The sequence below is a fragment of the Urocitellus parryii genome, chromosome 7 (assembly GCF_045843805.1).
Source record: "Urocitellus parryii isolate mUroPar1 chromosome 7, mUroPar1.hap1, whole genome shotgun sequence".
Lineage (NCBI taxonomy): Eukaryota > Metazoa > Chordata > Mammalia > Rodentia > Sciuridae > Urocitellus > Urocitellus parryii.
Window position 1 is genome coordinate 101,643,982 of NC_135537.1, and position 21,014 is coordinate 101,664,995.

At 53.9% G+C, this 21,014-nt stretch overlaps 1 pseudogene; it reads left to right on the forward strand.

The window, feature by feature from the left end:
- Nucleotides 1-1,120: 1,120 nt before the first annotated feature.
- The window catches only part of LOC144256080 (endothelin-converting enzyme 1-like), a 39,918-nt pseudogene continuing 20,024 nt past the window's right edge, over nucleotides 1,121-21,014 (forward strand).

Here is a 21,014-nt window from a genome sequence, read left to right on the forward strand (position 1 = left end):
AGTGCTGAACTTTTCTGACAAATTCTACATAAGCAGCCAGTTACCAATAACATAATTACATGAAGCCAAAATATTCTCATGATTCAGCCTATACTGAAACCCTAAGAACTCTCTCTGACTTCCTCTTCCACTGGGTTGGTAAGAACCCAAAGCCGTCTTATATCCTAACTTCACAAAGCCTGGGTCTTAGGTGTGAAAATGAACATACCTGTTGCACATGTATCTGTGTTGCTGAGGGACAGTTGCAACGTTAAGCCCAAATGCTCAAAAATGGCATGTAAAACAATCTTCGACATCAGAGCCCTGAACAACCTGAGTGCATCTGAAAGGCCCCTGATGCATGGTGATTCATAGTGAGGACAGTGTGAGCTGTCCTTTAGCACTGTGGTGAACACTAAATGAGACCACCTTTTATATATTGTCTATATTTGTGTGTGTGTGTGTGTGTGTGTGTGTGTATATATGTGTGTATATATATATATATAAACAAATTTGAATTTTCAGGATATTGTGAAGGACCAAAACACATTAGATGGAAATAAACCTGCCCGCATCTCACCAGTAAAAACTCCAGAGGTCAAGAGTTATCCTTCATGGTCGAGGTACCGTGGTAATCTCCTTAGCTTGGAAGTCCACAGGCATGGCCCACAGCTGTGGTCTTGAAGGTAAACAGACAGAGTGTCATGGGTAGCCAACTCTGGTAGGTTGTATTCCTATTCACAACTATCCACTGTCTCCTCTGTGGGATTATTGTGCATCCAGCCCTTAGACATGTGGCTTTCTGTTTCTCTGAATGGGCAGAGCCCATGTCCTGTGTTTTGGAATGTGAATGGATGTGGTGTCTGAGTTGAAGCTTTAAATGTGCCTGATCGGATGGTTCCTACCCCCTGCCATGAAAACTATACAAACCAAATAAGTTCCATGGTGGTTAAAATCTTTCCTAAACTTTCATGTAAGTATTAATTCATATCATTTTCAAAAAGTATCTGTATGTGCATAGGTATGTGTGTGTCTCTCAATGTCCTCACCTGTAGAGGTGGGACTTCAGTTGGGCCTGAGTCTCCATCACACCTCTTCATGTGTCCTGTATCTCATATCTCAGCCCAGGGAGGTGGGCGGCATGGATGGTATGAAAGTCTTGGAACCAGAAGGATCAGCAAGTTCTCAGTTGGACAAGCCACGTCACTTCCCAGAGCCTTCGTCTTCTCTACTTTAAATGGGTAAGCAGTGCCCAATTTGGAGATGGCTCTGAGGATGTACCTGATGCCTGAGAGGACTTTCTCAGCTCGGTTCTGGGCACTGCTGTTGTTAGGACGTGGGACAGTTAGACAGGCTGCCACTGCCTGCTGTCCTCAGTCCCAACAGACTAGCAACAAAGGCTTCTGTTTACTGTAGACCACCTGCGGGCCAAACGCCTGTCATTTAAGTCTGTCACCTCCTGTCCTCCTCAGAGCACCCCTGCAAGGCGTGGTTGCTTTGGGTCCTTTTCCATATGAGGAAATGGGCATAGACCAAGTAGCTTGGCCAAGCTTACACAGCCAGTGGGGGTTGAGTGGCAGGTAGAGTGGAGAAGTGTGCACAGGCTGCGGGCTCCTGAGGGCTCTGGGGCCCAGGCCCTGCCCACCGGCTTTGTAATCAGGATGCACTCCGGAGAACACCAGGACCCCAGAGGAGCTCAGCTCTGTGACCCAAGGCCTTTGCACCGCTCTGTAAGTGGGTGTGTCTGTTCCATCCCACATGGTGATGCCATGGGGCCTCTCAGGTCCTGCGGTCAGGAGTTCGAGGCTGAATCTCATGTCCAGCTGCGTAGATCCAGTCAGTGCCTCATTGCTCAGCCCTTACACAACCCAACAGGGTGGATTCAGGTTACAACCCAAGGCCAGGGGCCCACTCTCCTGTACCCCCACATCCTGCTTTCTGCTGGTCCACCTGGTGAGCAGCCCCAGGGGTTCCATCCACCAACTTGGTCACTCACCCCATCAGAGAGTTCATGGCTGTATTGAGCCTTTGCCACTGTGAAGTTGCTGACCTGTGAGGGTAGCCGTATTGGGCTGGGGTGGGGAGGGCCCTTGGGGGCCTGAGGAGAGGACAGAGACTTCATCTGAGTCACCCCTGCATCCCTCTTGTATGGGACCCATATCATTCATTCATTCCACAAACGTGACAGGTGCTTACTCTGTGTCAGGCACTGAGCTAAGGACCTGTGTAATACTTAAGAAATAATCACTTGATTATTTAACTATTTAATGGTTTATGGGCTTTTTACCAAATGTGCCTGGCCCAGCAGGTGCTTAATGCCTGTTTGATTCATTAATTACTAATCTCCAGACTTCTAACCATATGTGCCTGGCATCGTGCCTGCATAACTTAACTGTGCAAACAGTAAATCGAATAGACGAAATTTTCTTAGAGATCCTGCACCTACTGGAAGAAAAAGTAGGCCCAAATCTTCATCATGTTGGCCTAGGAACTGGAAGTTGGAGTGAACCACAGAGTAGGAGGATTAAGCCTTTCTCTGCTGAGTGTGTGTACTTGACTGTGCAAGTGTGAGTTGCGAGTGTGTGCATGTACCTCTCTGTCAACAGGGCACATGCAGATCTTCCTCACCTGAAGCTGCCACCTTACCTTGTCCTCACCAAAGTCAGTCCAGAACAACTGGCCAATCAGTGTGGAGCCTGGCCAGCCCAATTGCTCAGCTCATGGCCCAGGACACGGGGAGTGGGGCAGATTCAGCAGCCAGTGTTGCCTGCAACCATCCTTAGGAGTTCCTGTACAGGAAGTTTCTTCACCAGGAACCAAAAGGGAACCCCCAGGGTCAGCTCCTAGCGATCAAACCCAAAACAATTCTGCCAAGTGGGGCCCACACAGAAGAATCCTGCTTCTGCCATGTGTTCCTGGCTCTCAGGGCCTCAGACAGATTTTCCCTGGCCTAGACCCGGGAGAGGAATGAGCCGGGCAGAGGATCAGTGACCCTGGGCCACCTGAGAAAGCAGTGGCCACCTCGGATGTTGACAGTAACCTCGTTACACAGCAGTAGTCCTGACATTGGCCACGGATGCACAAACATCAGGCCAGTCAAGGCAGATCCTCTGGTGATTCTACAAGACCCCCCGGTGAGTGATGTCTGGCCAATGAAGTGCATTCCTGTCCACCCTCCTGCTAGGCCCTCCCTCCCAGAAACTCTCAGGTGCTTTGCAAACAGCAGCCACCAAACAAACAATTATGTTCTCCCAGGAAATATTTCAAAGCATCTTTGATGGCACTATCCAGATGAACGCTTTCAACGTGGGTCTGATTCCTGCTTCTCAGCTGACCACACATCCTAAAGGGAAGAAATATGAGCCCTGCTGCAGGTGGTGACAGGCGCTGGGCAAGGCACTTTCATTCAGTCACTTGTTCATTCCACATATGTGTATTGAAGAGCTGCCGGATGCCAAGCACAGTGACAAGAAGGGGACATAGAGGAGCAAGGGAGATACTGACCCACCCTCAAGCTCATTTCTAGTGCAGGAGGTGGACAGGGAGATATGGTCGTGACGCAGCGCAGCCCACGCTGAGATGGCAAACACCCAGACAGTGAGGGACCCAGAGGGGAAGAGGGTCTGTAAAGGTTTCCCTAAGGAACGGAAGCCTTGGATGAACAGGGCGGGAAACCATTAATTAACTAACCAAATATACATTAAGACCTGCTTGGCCAAGACTATTTGTTTAAAGATCGTCAAACCCTAGAATAGTTAGATAACCTAACGGTCACTGCCCAGGCCCAGCCAGGAACCCAGGGCAGTGTCTGCAGAGGAGGCGCCCGCTGAGGATACCACCTGCAGGTCCGACTCTAGGTGCTGGTTTCTGCTTTTGTCTTCAACCCTGAGCCCCTCAGCAGTCTGCCTTCTGGGTCTTTCCACCAGCCAGGATCGTGCCAAGCTGTACTTCCTGTGGTTTGGTTGTAACAACAATAGGTATTCTTTTTCCTTCCCAAATATGAAGTTTTATCATAATAGTGAATAGGCCTTGTCAAGCGACACACAAGTTCTCTTCCGCCTTCCCCCATAAAGAGTCCTGTCGTCACTGTGGCTGGGGTCGGGGACATGCAACTCTGAAACTCATGACGAGCTCATCTGGAAATATTGAAAATGGCAGCTTCGGTCCTGCCGTAGAAGAGATGCTCTGGATTCACGCACAGTAGCTCAGTAGTTTTTAATTACTGCCTAATCTCAAAATTAAGTCACCCTGATTTTCTTGCTGTGGTGTGACTCCTCTGAGCCCTTCATCCACCTGAAGGACTTGGGGTTTGTCAGCTGAGGTGGATAAGCCCCTGGGGGACCTCCTCAAGACCCTCAGCCCTGCTGGTATTGTTTCTGAGTGAGCTGAAGGCTGCAGTCTTTCCTCCTCTCTAAAGATCAGCCTGGAAGCTCAGACCTGTCTGATGTACCCTGTGTGATGGGATCATGTGAGGTCTTCCTGTCGTCACTGTGAAATGGACCCCGGAAAAACTGAGGCTCAGAGGTTTTGTTTTTGGTTTTCGTTGGCAGTGCTGGGGGTTGACCCAGGGCCTTCGGTGGCAGATGCATACTGCCGAGCTGCGCCCCCAACCCAGGCTCATACAGGAGGTCTCTGCACCAGATTTGAACCCAGATCTACCAGTCTCCAAAGCTACCCAGCCTCACTGCCTCCCTGTGTGGTGAAGGAACCAATCCTGCCAATCAGGCCACTTCAGCCCCTTCTGTGGCCACCAAAGAGGAGACGGACAGCAGGAAAACACGGCCTTGGGGCTGCTGGGCCAGGACAGGCCAGCATTGGCTCTCAGCTCTCCTGTGAGGCTGGATGACCTTGATCTGGTCGCTCTCTCAGAGCCTCAGTTTCCTCAGAGATATCCCACCTGCATCTGACGCTGGAGCAAGGGTTGAAAGACCGTGAACGTGGGTGGTGGTCCTGGTGCCCAGCCTGTTCAGGAAGCAGTCCCCCCTGTGGCCTGGGTGGCTCCTGGGGGCAGGCCATGAGCCTCTGGGTACCTGCCAGATTGGTCCCTTGCAAGAGCTCATCAGACAGCCTTGAGGCAGGGTCCGGCCCTTGCTCACACCTTTGGCAAACCAGCCTCTCAGGTTGTTTCTGTTTATTTATTTATTGTTTTGGTTTAGGGTTGTTCAGCCACCGACCACCCCCCCTCAATTGGGACAAGCAGCTCTCCTGCCTGGTGAGGGAATGGCTTCTCCGAGTCCTTTCCCTGTCCCTGAGTCCTGGTACCATATGTCCGCATCACCCAGTTGGCTCCTAGTCAACGTTCAGTTTAGTTTTGTAAATAAGTAGCAGTTTCTCCTGGTGTGTTTTGACTTTGCTTATGTAACATGTGTGTCCCCAACAGAAAAGGATCGGCTCCTGAAGGGAAGGATTGCCTCCTGTCTCTCCACCTCGCATACACTCTGTACTCGGCAAAGGGCCTCAGTATTGATTTTGTGGAGTAGCTGAGTGCGTGAATGAGTGGATAAGTGTGTTGAGCATCAGGGAATAATAAGAAGTTAGAGAATCTTTGTGGAGGAAGGGTTGATTAAGGGAAAAGCACCCCTGGGTGTGCTGGTGCCCTCCTGTAATCCCAGATTACATCAGAGGCTGAGGTAAAAGGATAGGACATTTGAAGTCACCCTCAGTTTAGCAAAACTGTCTCAAAGTAAAAAGGCTGGGGATATAGCTCCGTGGTGAAGAGCCCCTGGATTCAATCCCTAGAAAGAGAAAAAAGCACCTGGGCTCTAGATTCTTTTAAGCCACAGAAGGGACTTTAGGTAACGGGCAGAAGTCTTATTTTACAAACCAGAAGATCATGAAGCTGCTGAACCCTTTCTTGTTCGGGGTCTAGTGACCATCCAGTTCCTAGTCTATTCGGTCAGGGCAAGGGTAGAGCTTGTGTGCTGGGGACCCTAGGCTACCTGCGCTGCCCTCCCCAACCCTCCTCCCTGCCCATCACTGACTTTTTTCCCTTACCCCTCCAGGAACACCCCCAGTGTGCCTGAGCGAGGCCTGCGTCTCAGTGACCAGCTCCATCTTGAACTCCATGGACCCCACGGTGGACCCCTGCCAGGACTTCTTCAGCTATGCCTGTGGGGGCTGGATCAAGGCCAACCCCGTGCCTGATGGCCACTCACGCTGGGGGACCTTCAGCTACCTCTGGGAACACAATCAAGCCATCATCCAGTACCTGCTGGGTAAGCACCAATGGGGACACTAAGGAATGGGCTGCAGGGGACGCCACCTACTGCACCTGCCAGCCAGGCCTGGTCAGAGGAGGGGCTTTGCCCTGTCACTCGCTGTGGGGCCCTGCTGTGTGAGTTATTCATCTCTAGTCTCAGTTTCTTTGTGTAACAGCATTAATAACATCCAAACTGTAGAGTTGTTTTGTTTGAGGTGCTGGGAATCAAACTCAGGGCCTTGCATATGTTAGGCAGGTGCTTTGTCAAAGTTTTGAAACAGGGTACTTGCAAAATTGGCCAGGGTGGCTTCAAATTTGCAATCCTCCTGCCTCAGCCTCCAAAGTAGCTGAGATTACAATCATGCAGGCCTTTGAGCACTACAGAACACACTGTGATACGTCAGCCCGTCTGTGACATATACCAGGCACACAGGAGCTGATAGCTGTGGTCATTTTATTTTGTGGCTTCAGGATGCAGCATCGTCCTTGGCTAGCATTGACTGAGTTTTGAAAGCTGTGAGCAAATGGAGTCAAGGCTGGACATACCACATCAGACTTTAAGGCTACGGCCCAACGAAAGTTCTAACAGCTTATCGGAGAGTTAAGTTGTCCACGTAGGCAGGGTCTTCCGTGGCCTCACAGACTCTCCAAAGTACTTTTGACTTTGGGGTTGATGGTTTCATCCTCAGATTCCAATTCCCCGCCTGCCTTGTGTGCAGCTGGATTTCTGGTTCATGTTGTTGAATTCCCATCAGCCCCATGGAACCCAGAGGGAGTTGCAGCGCCAGGCTGCACCCCAGTCCTGACTCAAACCCCTTGGCAGTAGGGACCTTTTTCTGCTGCCCCCTGCTGTCCCCTGTCCTGGGACCCTAAATGCTGGGAAGGGCCAGATTATGAAAAAAACAATCCATGCAGCCATGCTGGACAGATCTTGGCTTTGACAAATACTCATTAACTTTTTGAAAACCACTCAAGACACCCAAGGTAGGTAAAATGAAGAAGTTACCTGAGAGGGGAAAAATCTTCTCAAAAGGACAGTCATCTCCTTACGAGACAGGAAATGATTCTAATTTGACAATTATGAAATCAAGGCAGCTGGGGCTCTTGGTGAAGGTGGGAACATGTACACAGGTGAAGGAGTCCTTGACTCACTCGTGTCTCGTGCTGGGGCACAGCTGCCACCAGGTAAAACCTGCCTGTCCTTTCTCCTTGACCCGGGAATTTCCTGGGTGGGATGTCCCTCAGCACCCAGTGCAGCGACAGCCTCCTGCTGGCCCCCCAGGGATGGAGCAGGGTGGTACTTGAACGTGGAGTGAAGGAATCTGCAGGACAAGATGGCCAAGCCCCAGCCTGAGATGGCCCCAGGCCATCTGAGGCCACCAAAGGTGTCTTCCAAAAGGGGTGCCGCCTTTTGTTTCAGATCTAGAAGCTCAAGTGGCAAATATGTCTGGTTTCAAGGCTACAACTCAGGACAGTCCCTTCCCCAGAGCCCAGTGACACAGCCGGGGCCTTGGCAGGACCATAACGAAGCAGTGGGTGGTCCAGACATGTAGCGAGGTGGGCTGGGTTCAGTGCTGACTCTCACTGCGGGGTCTGGGCCAGTCCCGGAGCCTGATTTTTCATTGACACACTGGCAACTGCGCTCCTCCAGGTTATAAAATTTAATGGGAAAATATGAATAAAGAGCTCTCCTCAGTCTGTACGTGGTGGTTGCTCTTTGCGGTGGTAGTACTCTCATTCCTCACATTAATCCCCGCACAGGACTGTATAGTTCACAGAACGCTTTTGAACTGTCATCCCATTTTATCCTGTAGGGTGGAAGCTGGGGAGGTATCGTTCACCTCATTTGATAGATGAAAAAACTGAGGTTCAGAGAGGTCCTCAAGATAGGCTCATAGTTGGCCTGATTCCTGGTCCTGTGCCCTTTCCCCTGTCCCATGCTCTCTTCTCAGGTATAAGGGACAGACATAGCTCCCTTGTCACTGTGTTGAAGGGAGCACAGAACACTGAGGGCTGAAGGAGAGTGGGAAGGACACTGGCAGTTTTTGAGTGTCTGTTATGTTTTAGGCTGTTTATATCTACTGCCTCTTTAATTCTCATTAACATCCTGGAACTTAGGGATTATCATTCCCATTTTACAGATGAGGAAACTGAGGCTCGGAAATGTGAAATAATTTTGCCAAGAACATACCTTCATTCCAGAATGGAGTGGGGCTGGTGCTCTGGGGGGCAGATAGCATCGAGGGGGGGAGGAAGAAAGATGGGCAATTAGGCCCAGAACCACTCCTTTTGCTTTGTGGTCAAGGGCGCTGGCCTCCCACTGGCCTGGAGCTAATTCTTACTGGGAGGACCTTTGACCTGTGCCAAGATTGGATCCATCCTGTCCTGTTTCCTGTACCTTGGCAGGGCTCATGAGGAGTGGCCTCCAGGCCTGGGCGGTAGCCTTACATCACCGTGTCCCTGAGAGTCCCGTTGTACATGGAAAGCTGCTCAGAGCCGGGCACAGAACAGCCGGCACCAGGCCATCAAACCCTTGACCCCAGGGCCAGGGGTTGATGGTATCAGGAGGCAGACCAGAGAGCTGCGAAGTCTGGTGGCCTTGGCCTGCGAGCTTGGCCGCTGCCAAGTGACCTGCTTCTCTCCACCGTAGCTCCAGTCTCTGTGAAATGGAGGAGCCAGTGCCACCGGGAGTGAGGCTGCTGTGACACTGACTGGCACGTGTGGTTCAGAGGGCCACGCACAGGGCCTGGCACCCACCGAGGGCTCATCAGGGCATAGGCGCCCTTCTTGGTGGGGTGGGTTTCAACCGGACTTCATCCTGACAAGCTGTGTGACTGCAGAGGGCCACCAGCCTCTCAGGCCTCAGCTCTCCACCTGTGAAGTGGCGTCTAGCTCACGTGGTTAATCAGGATGCTCTAAGGGAAAGAATCTCTGCTTATTTTATTTCTCAGGGAAGCACTGATGCGGACCTGGCTCCAGAGCAGGCAGTATAGGCACGTCCCCGCCAGCGAGGCCTTGGGTTACTTCATTTTATTCCCGTGGTACATTCAAGTAGGCACCAGTATATTCCCATTTTACAGATGAGACTCACAAAGACAAAAGAAGTGTATTTCCCAGGAAAAGGTAGAGCTGGGATCAGCTATGGGGCCTCAAAACTTCTGTCCTTTGTCTCCTGGCTCTCCTGAAGTCAGATTTCCCACCGACAGGCCCCGAGTGATGCTGCTCAAGAGATTGGCTGAGCAGACCCTCCGGCCTCACGGCTCCCATCTGCAGTGGCTGCCTGGCCGAGCTTTGCAGGCCAGCCAAGCCCTGGCCTAAGCCTGACTCAGTACTGGGATCACCTTCGCATCACACTGACCAGAGGCTTGGAAGGCACATCCTGGGGTCCCGTCCCCATCAGGGTTACTCCTGGGGATTAGTCTAGAACAGCCCCTCACAAGTGGGCCTCGATACCTGGGGCCTTGACACCTGGGTGGACACTGGAACAAGAGAGAGTGCTTTCTTTCTAGATGGACAGAGGAAAAGATATTTGCAGTGCCGGCAAGGATGGTGTCCACTGGTCCAGAGGACAGCAACTGCCATCCATGTGCCAAGTGAGCTTGGTCAAGCCGTGTGTTTCTTTCGTGGGTGAATTCACCCCAGGCCCCTCAGGAAATCCAGAGACCTGGAGCAGGTGGGCTGAACTAGGCCCGGGGCCACTGTGGTGTGTCCTCCTTGCAGCCTGCTGGCTGGAGGGTGCGACCTCAGCTGTTCAGAACACAGGCGCCTCACTGCACTTGCCTCTCCACCAAGAGACATACAAGCACTACCTTGTGGACTTAGGGGAGACAAGAGTGTGGCCTCACCAGATACAGGGGCGCAGGCCTGTAATCCCAGCCACTTGGGAAGCCAAAGCAGGAGGATCACAAGTTCGAGGCCAGCCTCAGCACTTTAGCGAGGCCCTAAGCGACTTAGTGAGACCCTGTCTCAAAATGAAAAATAAAAAGGGCTGGGGATGAGGCTCAGTGGTTAAGCGACCCTGGGTTCAGTCCCAGGTACCAAAAAAAAAAAAAAAGTGTGGCCTCACATCATCGGGGAAGCCAACAGACAGGCCCCTCACTCCTTAGCCTGGCCCTTGCCTGAGGCTTTCCCACTGTGCTTGGATCCAGTCTCTAGAGTGCCCCCACCCGGCCCTTCAAGACCCCTTCGACCCACTGCCTCTGTTGAGTCTTCCAAGGGCTTCTTACGGCCTGAGCTACATCGTGGTACTGCCAGGTTTACTCTACAATATCTACAATATCATATATATATATATATATATATATATATATATATATATATATATATATATATATATTTTTTTGCATAACAAAAAAACATAATGCAAGCTTGTGACAATTCAAGCAATACCGGGATCATAAGGAAAAGTTCGCAGCCTCCTTCCTTCTATCCCAAACACCAATCTACACATGCACGCTATTCCAGCAGCATGAGATGTGTCCACGTCACTGATCTGGCAACGAATCAGGTCACCCTGTGTCATCACTCATGGTTTTGTTTTTATGTTTCCCGCATTTGCTGTTTCATCTTCCTGCCCTCTGTGACAGGCTGTGTCTCTGAAATGCTGGCTCCGTGTGGGGCACATTCTGGGGACAGGGCCACTCTGGGGTCCCAAGGGCATAGAAATTGTTTGGCAGCCTGAGACCAGACCACAGAGTTTCCAACTGCCTGGATACTTCCTTCTTGGGGTCCTGAGTTCCAGAAACTTCCCCAATCACTTCCCCAAAGTCTCGGAGAGGAAGGACAGCATCCCATTTAATCAGGCCACTTCTTCCTCTGGGAGTTTTTATTGGTACGCCCTTTCCCACATCAGTCCTCAGGAGCCTGAAGGAGCCCAGGCAGGCAGAGCGGTGACCCAGGGGGGCAGAGCGGTGACCCAGGCAGGCTGCGGGATGGGGGCTGGGAATTTCATGGTCTCCCTGGCTGCAGCAGGACTGCCTGGCCAGGGACGTGTGGTGCCCCCACTTGGCCATCAGGGCAGGACCTGTGTTTTGTTTTAGATAAAAACCACAGACTCAGTTCCAACAGTCACAGGCTTCCGGAGCCCCATCCTGCTGGGGAAACGGGAGCTGATAAAGAAAGCGCCTTGTTCTGCAGGAGAAAAAACATAAGGATACCATGTGTTGTTGCCATTCCTGGTGCCTACTGCAGGCCAGGCCCTGCACCGAGATCTCGTGGACAGCCCATGGGGATTCAGCATCATCCTCACATTTCAGAGACAGGGAGAAGGTTAGGCCCAGGGAGGGGAGGGGAGGCGCCTGCCTGGGAGGGCAGAGCCCACAGCGGCTTGGGCTTCCTGGAATTTGAACCCAGGCCACTTAAGCCTCTCTGGGGACCAGCCACCCCTGTGTGGGTGTGGCCGTGTGTGTACATCTCATCCTAAGAGTTCCCACTGCACCTCTTACTAGTACCACACCCAATTTATAGGTGAGAGGTTGGGTAACTTACTGGAGTCAGTGGCTGAGGCCCAGGGCAGAGGTCCACTCGGGGGTGTGGTAGAGATCCCCAGGTGTCTGAACCTGAACTTCAGACCGACGCTCTTCACTTGCCACTGGTTCCCGGGCTCCACATCCTGGTAAAGGCAGTTGCTTTCCCAGGCTGAGGAAGCCTGGCACTGTTCCTGACACTCTCACCCCTCCTCTGCTGGCCCACGCCCCCATCTTGGCCCACCTGATCTACTCCAGTGGCCTCCACCTAGCCATCTTGCTTTAGCACTTGTCCCTGGAGCCCTTGAGTGAGGAAGGAGAGGGGTGGGAGAATCCGGGGGCCCCAGGAAGCAGAGGTGGGAAGAGGCTCCACCAGGGCTTCTGCCCCAGCCAGAGCTGAAGCGGGGTCCAGGCGTGGTGCCCCTGGAGGGGGCGTAGCACAGCACACACCTGCATTTCCTCTCTATGCAAATCCTGGGTGGCACCAGCCCCATCACCCTCCTCCCCTGAGGTGACATCCTGCCTTGTTAAACATGGACGCTGAGCTCCCTTCTTTGAGCACATGTTGCTGAAGGCCTACTTTGTGCCTGTTCAGGTTCTGGGGATACAGGGATGACTATGACACAATGTGGGGCGAGGCAGCCCACGCAGCCCCACTCCCACTCCACGTCTGCCTCCTCCTGCCCAAGCAGGGCTTCCTCTGGCCGCCTTCCCAGGCCTCTCCCACCATCCTCTCATGGCTTCCAACACCTTCTCTTCATACTCCCCTGTATGGAATCAAACAGTCTTGTGACTTTAGTTGCCATCTGTTCACCACTGGGCTGCCAGCTTCCTCCACACCAAGCCTGGTGGCCACCAAATACCAAAAACCCACAGCTGTGGGAAAGCCAGTGAGCAGGACCCTAGATTGCTGGAGGAACTTTGAGCTTGGTTGGGGAACCTCTCAACAAAGGAGAGAGGGAGGCCATGCTTGAAGGCGGTGTCCTTGACCTCCAGGTGCTAGGGAAGGAAGGGCCAGGCAGCCTCAAGCTGGAACTCAGAATGTGCTGTGATTAGCACAGCCAGGCTGTACCTGGTGAGCCTTCTGTGGGCCTCTTAATTGGGTGGCCTTGGGCTCTGGAGGAGGGAGATGCCAGGCCCTCTAGCTGTGCACAGAGCACCTCCCCTAACAGTGGCCCTGGCATTCAGGGTCATGACTGGAGCCAGATGTGGATGGTGAGGCGCAGCTTCTGGGCCTGGCAAATGATGACAGTTCTCCTGCTTGTCCTTCCAAGAGCCTAGCTACTGGGAAGGGAAAAGCATTGCCACAGAGCTGAGGCCCCTGGGGTGAGGGACTCCCCTCTGCCGCCCCATGCTCTGCTTCCTGAGTCGGAGGTGTGGCAGCAACCCTAGCTCGGCCCCCTTTCCCTCCTTTGTCCCCAGGAAGCCTCACACAGGTGTCCCCAGAGCCGAGCAGCAGCCCTTGGTCTACAGGGCAGGGCTTGTCCCTCCCTGTTCAAGCCCCCAACCTCCATCTCTCACTCAGGGCCTTCTCTTGGCTCTGACCTGCCTTCAGTCCACCCCGCCACGTGCCCTTTCCGGGGCTACCTCCCAGATCTCAGCTAGACTGGGCTTGATGCCCTCTGACCTGTGATAACTATGGTGCTATTTATGCCAGAATGGAGGGACGGGGAGCCTTCTGGGGTGAGGACTGGAAAAGCTGATTAAAGACTGGCCAGGAAGTGTCTCATGCCCTTGGCACCCAGCGAATGCCGCACACTTTCCTTTTCTTCTAGCAGCAGGCTCTTCCTGCTTCCTTCCTTGGCCCCACGCTGTCCACTCCCTCCACCTAGTGCCCTTTGCCCTGTTTCTACCTGGAGACCGCCTTTGTTTCTCTTTGAGACCCAGCTCCAATAGAACCTCCTCTGGAGGCCCCCCCACCCCCAGGCAGAGGGGGGTGCTTCTCTGTGTTCCAGAGCCTCTGCAGTGTTAAAGCACTTTTGTGTGCTGTGTTCCTTCCTTGGCACATCTATGTCCCCGCTAGACCGTAAGCTCTTTGGGGATAGAGAGCAGATCTTAATTTTGTGCCCAGAGTGCTGAGAATGTTCTGGAAGGAGCAACATAGGAGAGGTTCTGGGTAAAAAAAAAATAGACTGAGAAAGGATGGAAGCAAGTGGGGTTTTAGCAGGGTCCCATGCAGAAGCCTCCTGGGGTTGAGGACATTGTTGTCTGGCCCCAGAGTACCCGCAGTACCTGGCCCAGAGCAACCCTTTGCTCTGCATCCCATGGATGGATGAGTCGATAGAGACCCACGAGAAAGGTGCCTATGGAGGTGGTGGGTTTGGAGAGATCTTGGGAGAAAGCAAAGGAAGAGGTTTAAAGTCAGAGAGCAACTAATCTGAGAGAAGGACAAGTGGCCAGCCCAGGGTGGGAGCAAGCTGGACAGATGGACGCAGGGGCCAGGAATCTGACGTGGTCTGGAGTGGAGCTCTGAGACAAACATGCAGGCCCAGAAGCCCCAGCACATAGTAGGTCCTGGGGACCTGAGTACTCAAACTCACCAGGTACAGATGGGGACCTTCCGTGCTGTGCTCACACAGGAGGGTGGCCTTCAGCAGGCGGCTCTGGACCAGGGGCTAAGGACAGGGGGGATGGGAAGGGAGTCTCCGGGTGGGTGGTTGGGTGGGTGGGGGGTCTGAGAACGAAAGAGGATGAGGTGCTGCTAGCCTGAGCTGGGGAGGGACGGGGAAAACAGCCCTTGGAGTCATCCGCAGGTCTGTTGACTGCGCCTAGCCCCCTGAGGAGGAAGCGGAAAGTCAATTCACAGTGAATGAGGCCCTTCAGGCTTCACTCAACCCCAGTGTTTCTCACAAGGAAGGTGAGCTGGGATCTGAAGCTGAGACATGGCTCTGTCCCAGCACCAGGCAGGGGAGTTCCTGCCACGTGTTGGCTGGCAGGTCTGCCGACTGTCCTGCTGGGTGGGCCCGGGCTGCCATGCCAGGGACAGGTCCTCAGGCCTGATCAGCAGATGGGCAAGAGACAGGGCATGCCCACCTGATCTGCACCCAGCTAGGATGGGGGCACTCATACCCGCTGGGGCTGGCTGCTCCCTGACAGCAGCTGCCCTGACGGCTTCACAGTGGGGAGCACTGAGGCTCCAAAAGAAACTTGCCTGGGGATCCCCAGCAGGTAAATGGGGGCTTATTCAATATCTGCTATCTCTTATCCTTCTAGAAAATTCCACAGCCAGATCGAGTGAGGCAGAAAGGAAGGCCCAAGTATACTACCGCGCATGTATGAATGAAACCAGGATTGAGGAGCTCAGGGCCAAGCCCCTGATGGAGCTGATTGAGAAGGTGAGTCCCTGGGACACACTCTCAACCTCCCTCCTGCCGCGCCTCCTGCCAGCCCCTCTGGCTGCAGCTCTCAGGCCCACTGGTGCTCAGCCACCTCACACCTCCAGCCTCCGCACCCAGCTGGAACACGCAGCCTGTCTGTCTGCCACTGCGTGTTCATGCACATCTGTGCGTGGGGGGACTGTCTGTTGTAATGTGTGGGGTTGTGTGTCAGCATCTGTTGAGGACATCTAAGTGTCTCAGTGCATCTGCGTGGGCCTTGGGGACGATATTCACTGGGAATCTCTTCCTCTGGATTGCCACTTCCCTTTCCTCAGGAGGTGGGTGTGAGTGTGCGAGAGGTGTGTGTTGTTCCAGAGAAACCAACAGGGAGTCTTAGGCCAGCAACAGAGCCAGACCTGCTGGCTGGAGGCCTCACCTTGCTCCTGAGCCCAGGAGAAATCATCCCTCCGGGCCAGGCTGCCTGGCACAGACAGAGATGGCTGCGGCTTTTCTGGCCACCCTTTGCTTGCTCAAGGGCTCGCCATCCTATCTCAGTTCGGGGAAGGTATTGCTGCAGGAATGGGGACTCTCCCAGTCCCTCCTCTCTGGCACAGTCCCCATGTGCCAGTGTGTGCCAATCCTGGAGGACCAAAGAGACTTTTTTTTAAGTCCCAACCTGGAGAGAGACCAAGGTAGACCACAGCTTATCAGCCTTTTTCAAAATACAGAGCCTTATTTCCTGTAGTCACAATTGGATTTATGTCTTAATAGTAATCACGTTCGTGTGATTGATTGTCCAACAAATGAACAGCACAGGGGGCAAAGTCTCTGGGATTCACAGCTCAGTTGTTAAGGATGAGTCTTTGCTCCCTCCGTGGGTCTCCAGGTCACAGGTCAGAAGCCCTTTCATTTGCTCTGGACTCTCCCAGAGGTCAGATGACTGCTCCAGGGTCACAGAGCAAGTCAGCTGCAGAACCAGAATTTGCATACAGGCTCCTTACCACCTTCCCCTCCCTATCTGCTCTGCCTTCTCCCAGCTTGGAGGCTGGAATATCACAAGTCCCTGGGCCAAGGACAACTTCCAGGACACCCTGCAGGTGGTCACTGCCCACTACCGAACCTCACCCTTCTTCTCTGTCTATGTCAGTGCAGACTCTAAGAACTCCAATAGCAATGTGATCCAGGTGAGCAGGCCTGGGCCAGGGAAGCAAAGGGTGTAGCCTCCTGGGGTGGAGGGAGACCTGCCCTGGGCCACGGCAGCAGGCTCTGGTTTCTAAGCCAGGGTTATTTCTGGCAGCCCCAAGCAGTGAGATTTTTACAGGCAAGAGACTATGAGAGGGCAGACTAGCCATCTCCGTGGGCAGCTCATCATGGGCCACAGAAACGACAAGTGATATCAACTCCTGGGCACAGCTGTAGCCAACTCTTTTTCCCCTCACTTAGCCTCTGGCTCTGTGGTGCTGCTTGGAATGCTTTTGGTCCATCTCTCCCACCAGAGCCTGCCCAAGGCTGAGGATCAGCACACCTAGGAGAGCCCCCAGATTAGGGGTCATAAAGGCTTAGTTCTCAGCCCAACTGCGCCACTCACTGTGTGACCTTAACAAGCGTCAACCTCACTGAGCTACACTTTCCTTTTCATCCTAATGAACTATAATAGCAGCTACCCAAGTTGAGTCAAGGTGTGGCCAGAAGGTTCCAATGTTAGCCATCAGGAAGTGACCCTCCTCTGCCTGCCCCACTCTCAGGAAACCCTGTACTGACACTGTCCTCTTGAATTCTCATTCCAGCTCCGAAGGTTAGGTTTTATCTCCCTAACTTTCTGGGCGAGGAACCTGGGGATCAGAAAGGTTAAGTAACTTGGGTTAAGGTTAAGTCACCTGTGTTGGCTCCTCGCCACTTGGGAAGGGTTTAGAGAAGTAGAGTGCATTGCTGAGGCCAAGGGGTGTTTGAAGAGGAAGGAGGCTCTGTCCAGCCCTCAGAAGGGCCCAGGTCCCTGCAGCTGACCCCACAGGTGGACAGGAATGTGTCTGTCTTATCACTGAGTGATCCCATCTGTGACTTCGGCTACCGGCTTGTGCTCCTGCTCGGACCTGAGCTGGTCCTCAGTGCCTGGTGTGAGAAGTCCTGGGGCAGGCAGAGGCCACAGGAGACACACAAGCCTGCAGCAGGGCCTTCCTCTCACTCTGCCTCCCTCTTTAGGTGGACCAGTCTGGCCTGGGCTTCCCCTCCAGAGATTACTACCTGAACAAGACTGAAAACGAGAAGGTGAGTGGGACTTTGCAGTGGTTCTCCCATGGTGTCCCCCACAGCATACCTGGGCAGGTCTTAGAAGCTGGGGGAACACAGGGGTATCACTTTCCTGATGGGCAACAGGCAGCCCAGACAGGGGAGGGATGCCCCCAGGCTCGCTATTCATATGCAGGCACTGTGGGCACAAAGGGCAGGGGTTAGGTGTCATTTGTCCCCATTGTAGAAAGGTGCAGTAGCAGCCCCCACCATTTGAGGGTCTCAGACCTTTTATATACCTCACCTCTAACGCTCCCAGTCACCCCAAAGTCACTCAGCTTCTCTGAACATCATTTGCTTTATCTGTCAAATGGATATTCGTTTTACCTTGCCCTATACAGAGGAATAAATAAGTCTCAGAGACAGAAGTGACCTGTTCAAGGTCACACAGCCAGTAAGTGGGGAGATCCAGAGCCACAACCAGATCACCTCCAACCCCTCACAGCTCTCCCTTCCCCTGCCCGGCCCACCTGAGGTTCACTCGCCTATCCACAGGGCTCGAGGTCCAGTAGGAGAGGGAGACATTACTTAACTGACCACCCAACTACATGCCAACTGTATACATTGTGATCAGGGCAGAGGGAGCTGAGAAAGGACTTGATTCAGCTCTAGGGACGTGGTGGCAGAGGGTGGTTCAGAAAAGGTGCATTTCCAGAACAGGAAGATGGCCGAGGACAAGCCCTGAAGCCAGGGCCAGAGCAGCAGGGGCCAGCCTCAGGGACCTGTGTGTGCCCAGAGGCGGTGGACTTTACCAGGAGCGCCACGGACACCAGTGAATACACACAGCGCCAGAATCCTCCCCAGAGCTATTTTCCAGCTTGTTTCCTGGGCCCCGTGCACAGGGCCGCAGCTGGGCCGGCCTCACCTGGCCCACTGGGCAGCAGGTGGCAGCCACTGACAGACAGTTTTGGGGTGCTGGGTCCCACAGGTGCTGACCGGATACCTGAACTACATGGTCCAGCTGAGGAAGCTGCTGGGCCGGGGGGATGAGGACGCCATCTGGCCCCAGATGCAGCAGATCCTGGACTTTCAGACAGAGCTGGCCAATATCACCATCCCCCAGGAGAAGCGTCGGGACGAGGAGCTCATTTACCACAAAGTGATGGCCGCCGAGCTGCAGGTACCCTGTGTGCCAGCTACTGCAGGGGCAGGGCCACTGGAGTACACAGAGTCGGACAGGGCTCTTGGGGGGAGGGGTCATACCCACTTCATCATGACCTTAAAGCCACCCTTGGAAGGAGGTGTTTATGCCCAGGTTACAGATAGACTGGGGCTCAGACAAGTAAGATGACCTGCTGGTGGCCACAGAGTGCAAAGGGACTCCAGAGCTAGGCTTCTTCCCTCGCTGGGCTGCTTCGTGTGACAGTATTTCCCTAGCAGCTCCCAGTCATCCAGCACCGAGCACTGAGTAAAGGTGGGGTGTGGATTCCGACGTTGCTTCTCCCTTTGCTGAACAGGAGATGAAGAGACATGGTCAGGGCCCGGAGGCTCCTGAGGGCAGGGGTGCTGGCCCTGGGACTCAGGCTTGGCTCAGCTTTTGACCATGTCCCTAGGCAATATCCAGAGGCGTAACTGGGAGTCAGACCTGTACTTTCTGTGAATCTGGTGTGACTCACCGGAGACCTGCTGTCCCCTCCGTAGGTCAGCCTTGCCGAGGCTGCCCCCTGGTGGCTGCTGAGGCCTCCAGGGCCTGGGGTGGACTTGCTACTGCTTCCTTCTTTCTGGCCCGTGTGCTGTTGCTGACCCGCTTGTCCTGGGCCCTGGTGGTCTCCGAGGAATGAGCAGAGTGATCCCATGGATCTCCCTGTTCCTTGCCCTCAGGCAGGAGCGCCTGGTGGCCCTTGCTGTTCTGCTGGGGCGGACCCTGCGCCTGCGGTGGGTTCCAGTGCCAGTCGGTCTTCTCCCGGCTTCTCTCCCATCCTTTCTCTCTTCCTTCAAGGAGGAAGTTCCTGCCCTTTTTTCCCTCCTCCATCTGACAGATGTATCAGGGGCCACTTGGGCCCCACTTTCCTGTGCTTCTGGTCTGGTGGGGACACTAAGAAACAATCCCAGTCTCCCTGCCTAGTGCTGTGGGCGAGAGAAGCAGGGTGCTGAGGCCCGGTGGGGAAGGGCTGGGGAAGCTAAGTGTACACCTGCCCCGAAGGGACCTTGGTGTGTGCAGGGCCTCGTGGGCTTCATTCTGGAAGTCGTGCTTCCATTGGGTTTCCTGGGTGAAGTGTGTGTCCCTCTGGCCCCAGGCACAGGGCTACAGCCAGCCCTGCTCCACCCTGGCCTAATGGGGAGCAGTTTGGGAGTGTTGAGTCCCTGGCTGACTGGATACCTTCACTACATGGTCCAGCTGGGAGGCTGCTGGGCCCGGGGGTTAGGGCACCACCTGGTCCCCGATGCAGCAGATCTTGGACTTTGAGACGAACTTTATCCTGAGGGCTGTGGGGGGTGGGGTCTCCCAGGCACAGGTGCAGCCCATGCAAAGACCTGGGCTGAGGCAAGAAAGCCCAGCCTTCTGGTGGCACAGCTGCCCCTCGGGTCCCCAGGGAGGTTGGTGGCAGGGTGAGTGGTTCGCGCGGGTTGTTATGGAGATCGGCAGCCTGTGTCAGGCACCATCTGGCACTGTTTTTCCGCTCTGAGGCCGGGAGATGGAGGGAGATGCAGTTCGCCCCCCAGCTGCAGGGGTCCGGCCTGAGCGCTTGCCTCACGGCTCTGACGTGGTGCTCAGAGAATGGACATCAATCTGGCGTGGCCAGCAGGTTCTGCCCCGGGGCAGCCTCTCCCCATTGCTTTCGCTCTCTTGTTTCATGGAAGAAAGGAAAGGTCATAACTTCAGCAGGGGCTGAAGACCACACAGTGCCTGCCGGGGGCCTGGAGTCAGAGGGTCACACCTTGAGCTGTGTGGCCTTGGTAGATGAGGATCCCACCCTGAGCCTTGGTTTCCTTCTAGGTAAAAAGCCCTTGCTCATCTGCTCACACCTGTTCTGTGCGGGAACAGAGACAAATGAGACAGCACCCCTGCCTTTACCAGGGACAGTGGCTCTTAACTCTTAAGTCATGGAGTCTTTTGAGAACAGCTCAAAAACTATGGACTGTCACCCAGGAAAAATGGGCATGTGTGCATGAAAAAAACACACAGGCTAACATTTAGAGAAGTCCTGGACGCCCCCAAAACCTGCCTGGCCTGCCCGAGGGTTATGAGGACATAACATGATGCAGAAGATGAGATTTTGTTTTGTAAACTGGCATGTGCCGTGGAAAAGTAGCATCCCAGAAGTCAATATCAGTAGTGCTGTGCTTTTGTGATCAGTGATATTTCTCAGGTCCCTATCACTAAATTAAATTGAATCATTCCACCCTGGGACAGAGTGTCTTCTTCTCTGGTAGCTGGAGACTTGTTTTCTTCTCCTACTCAAGATGAATCGAGGAGAGGGACTCCAGGCTTACGTGTGGTTCAAGGCTAGACCTGCTGGAACAGAATGGTGTTCCAGGCTAGCCCCAAGTGGAGTTCGGATCCAGAGCCATGAGTCAGACCACCTTCTGCTGCTCTAGGGATGGAGGGGGGCCTTCTCATTCTTTTCTAGGACCTCCAGTCCCACAGGCTGTTTGGGCCTCGGCCCCATCCTCTGCCATTTCTCCTGTAAAAATGAAGCCTGAAAGCACCCTCATCTTTCCCACACCTCAGGCCTGAGTTGGTTGGTGCCCAGCGGTCCTCCTAGGCTGTGGGCGTGGGAAGCAGCTCTTGGGCCTGCCTCTAGGGGATCTGAGTCAGGGCAGAGT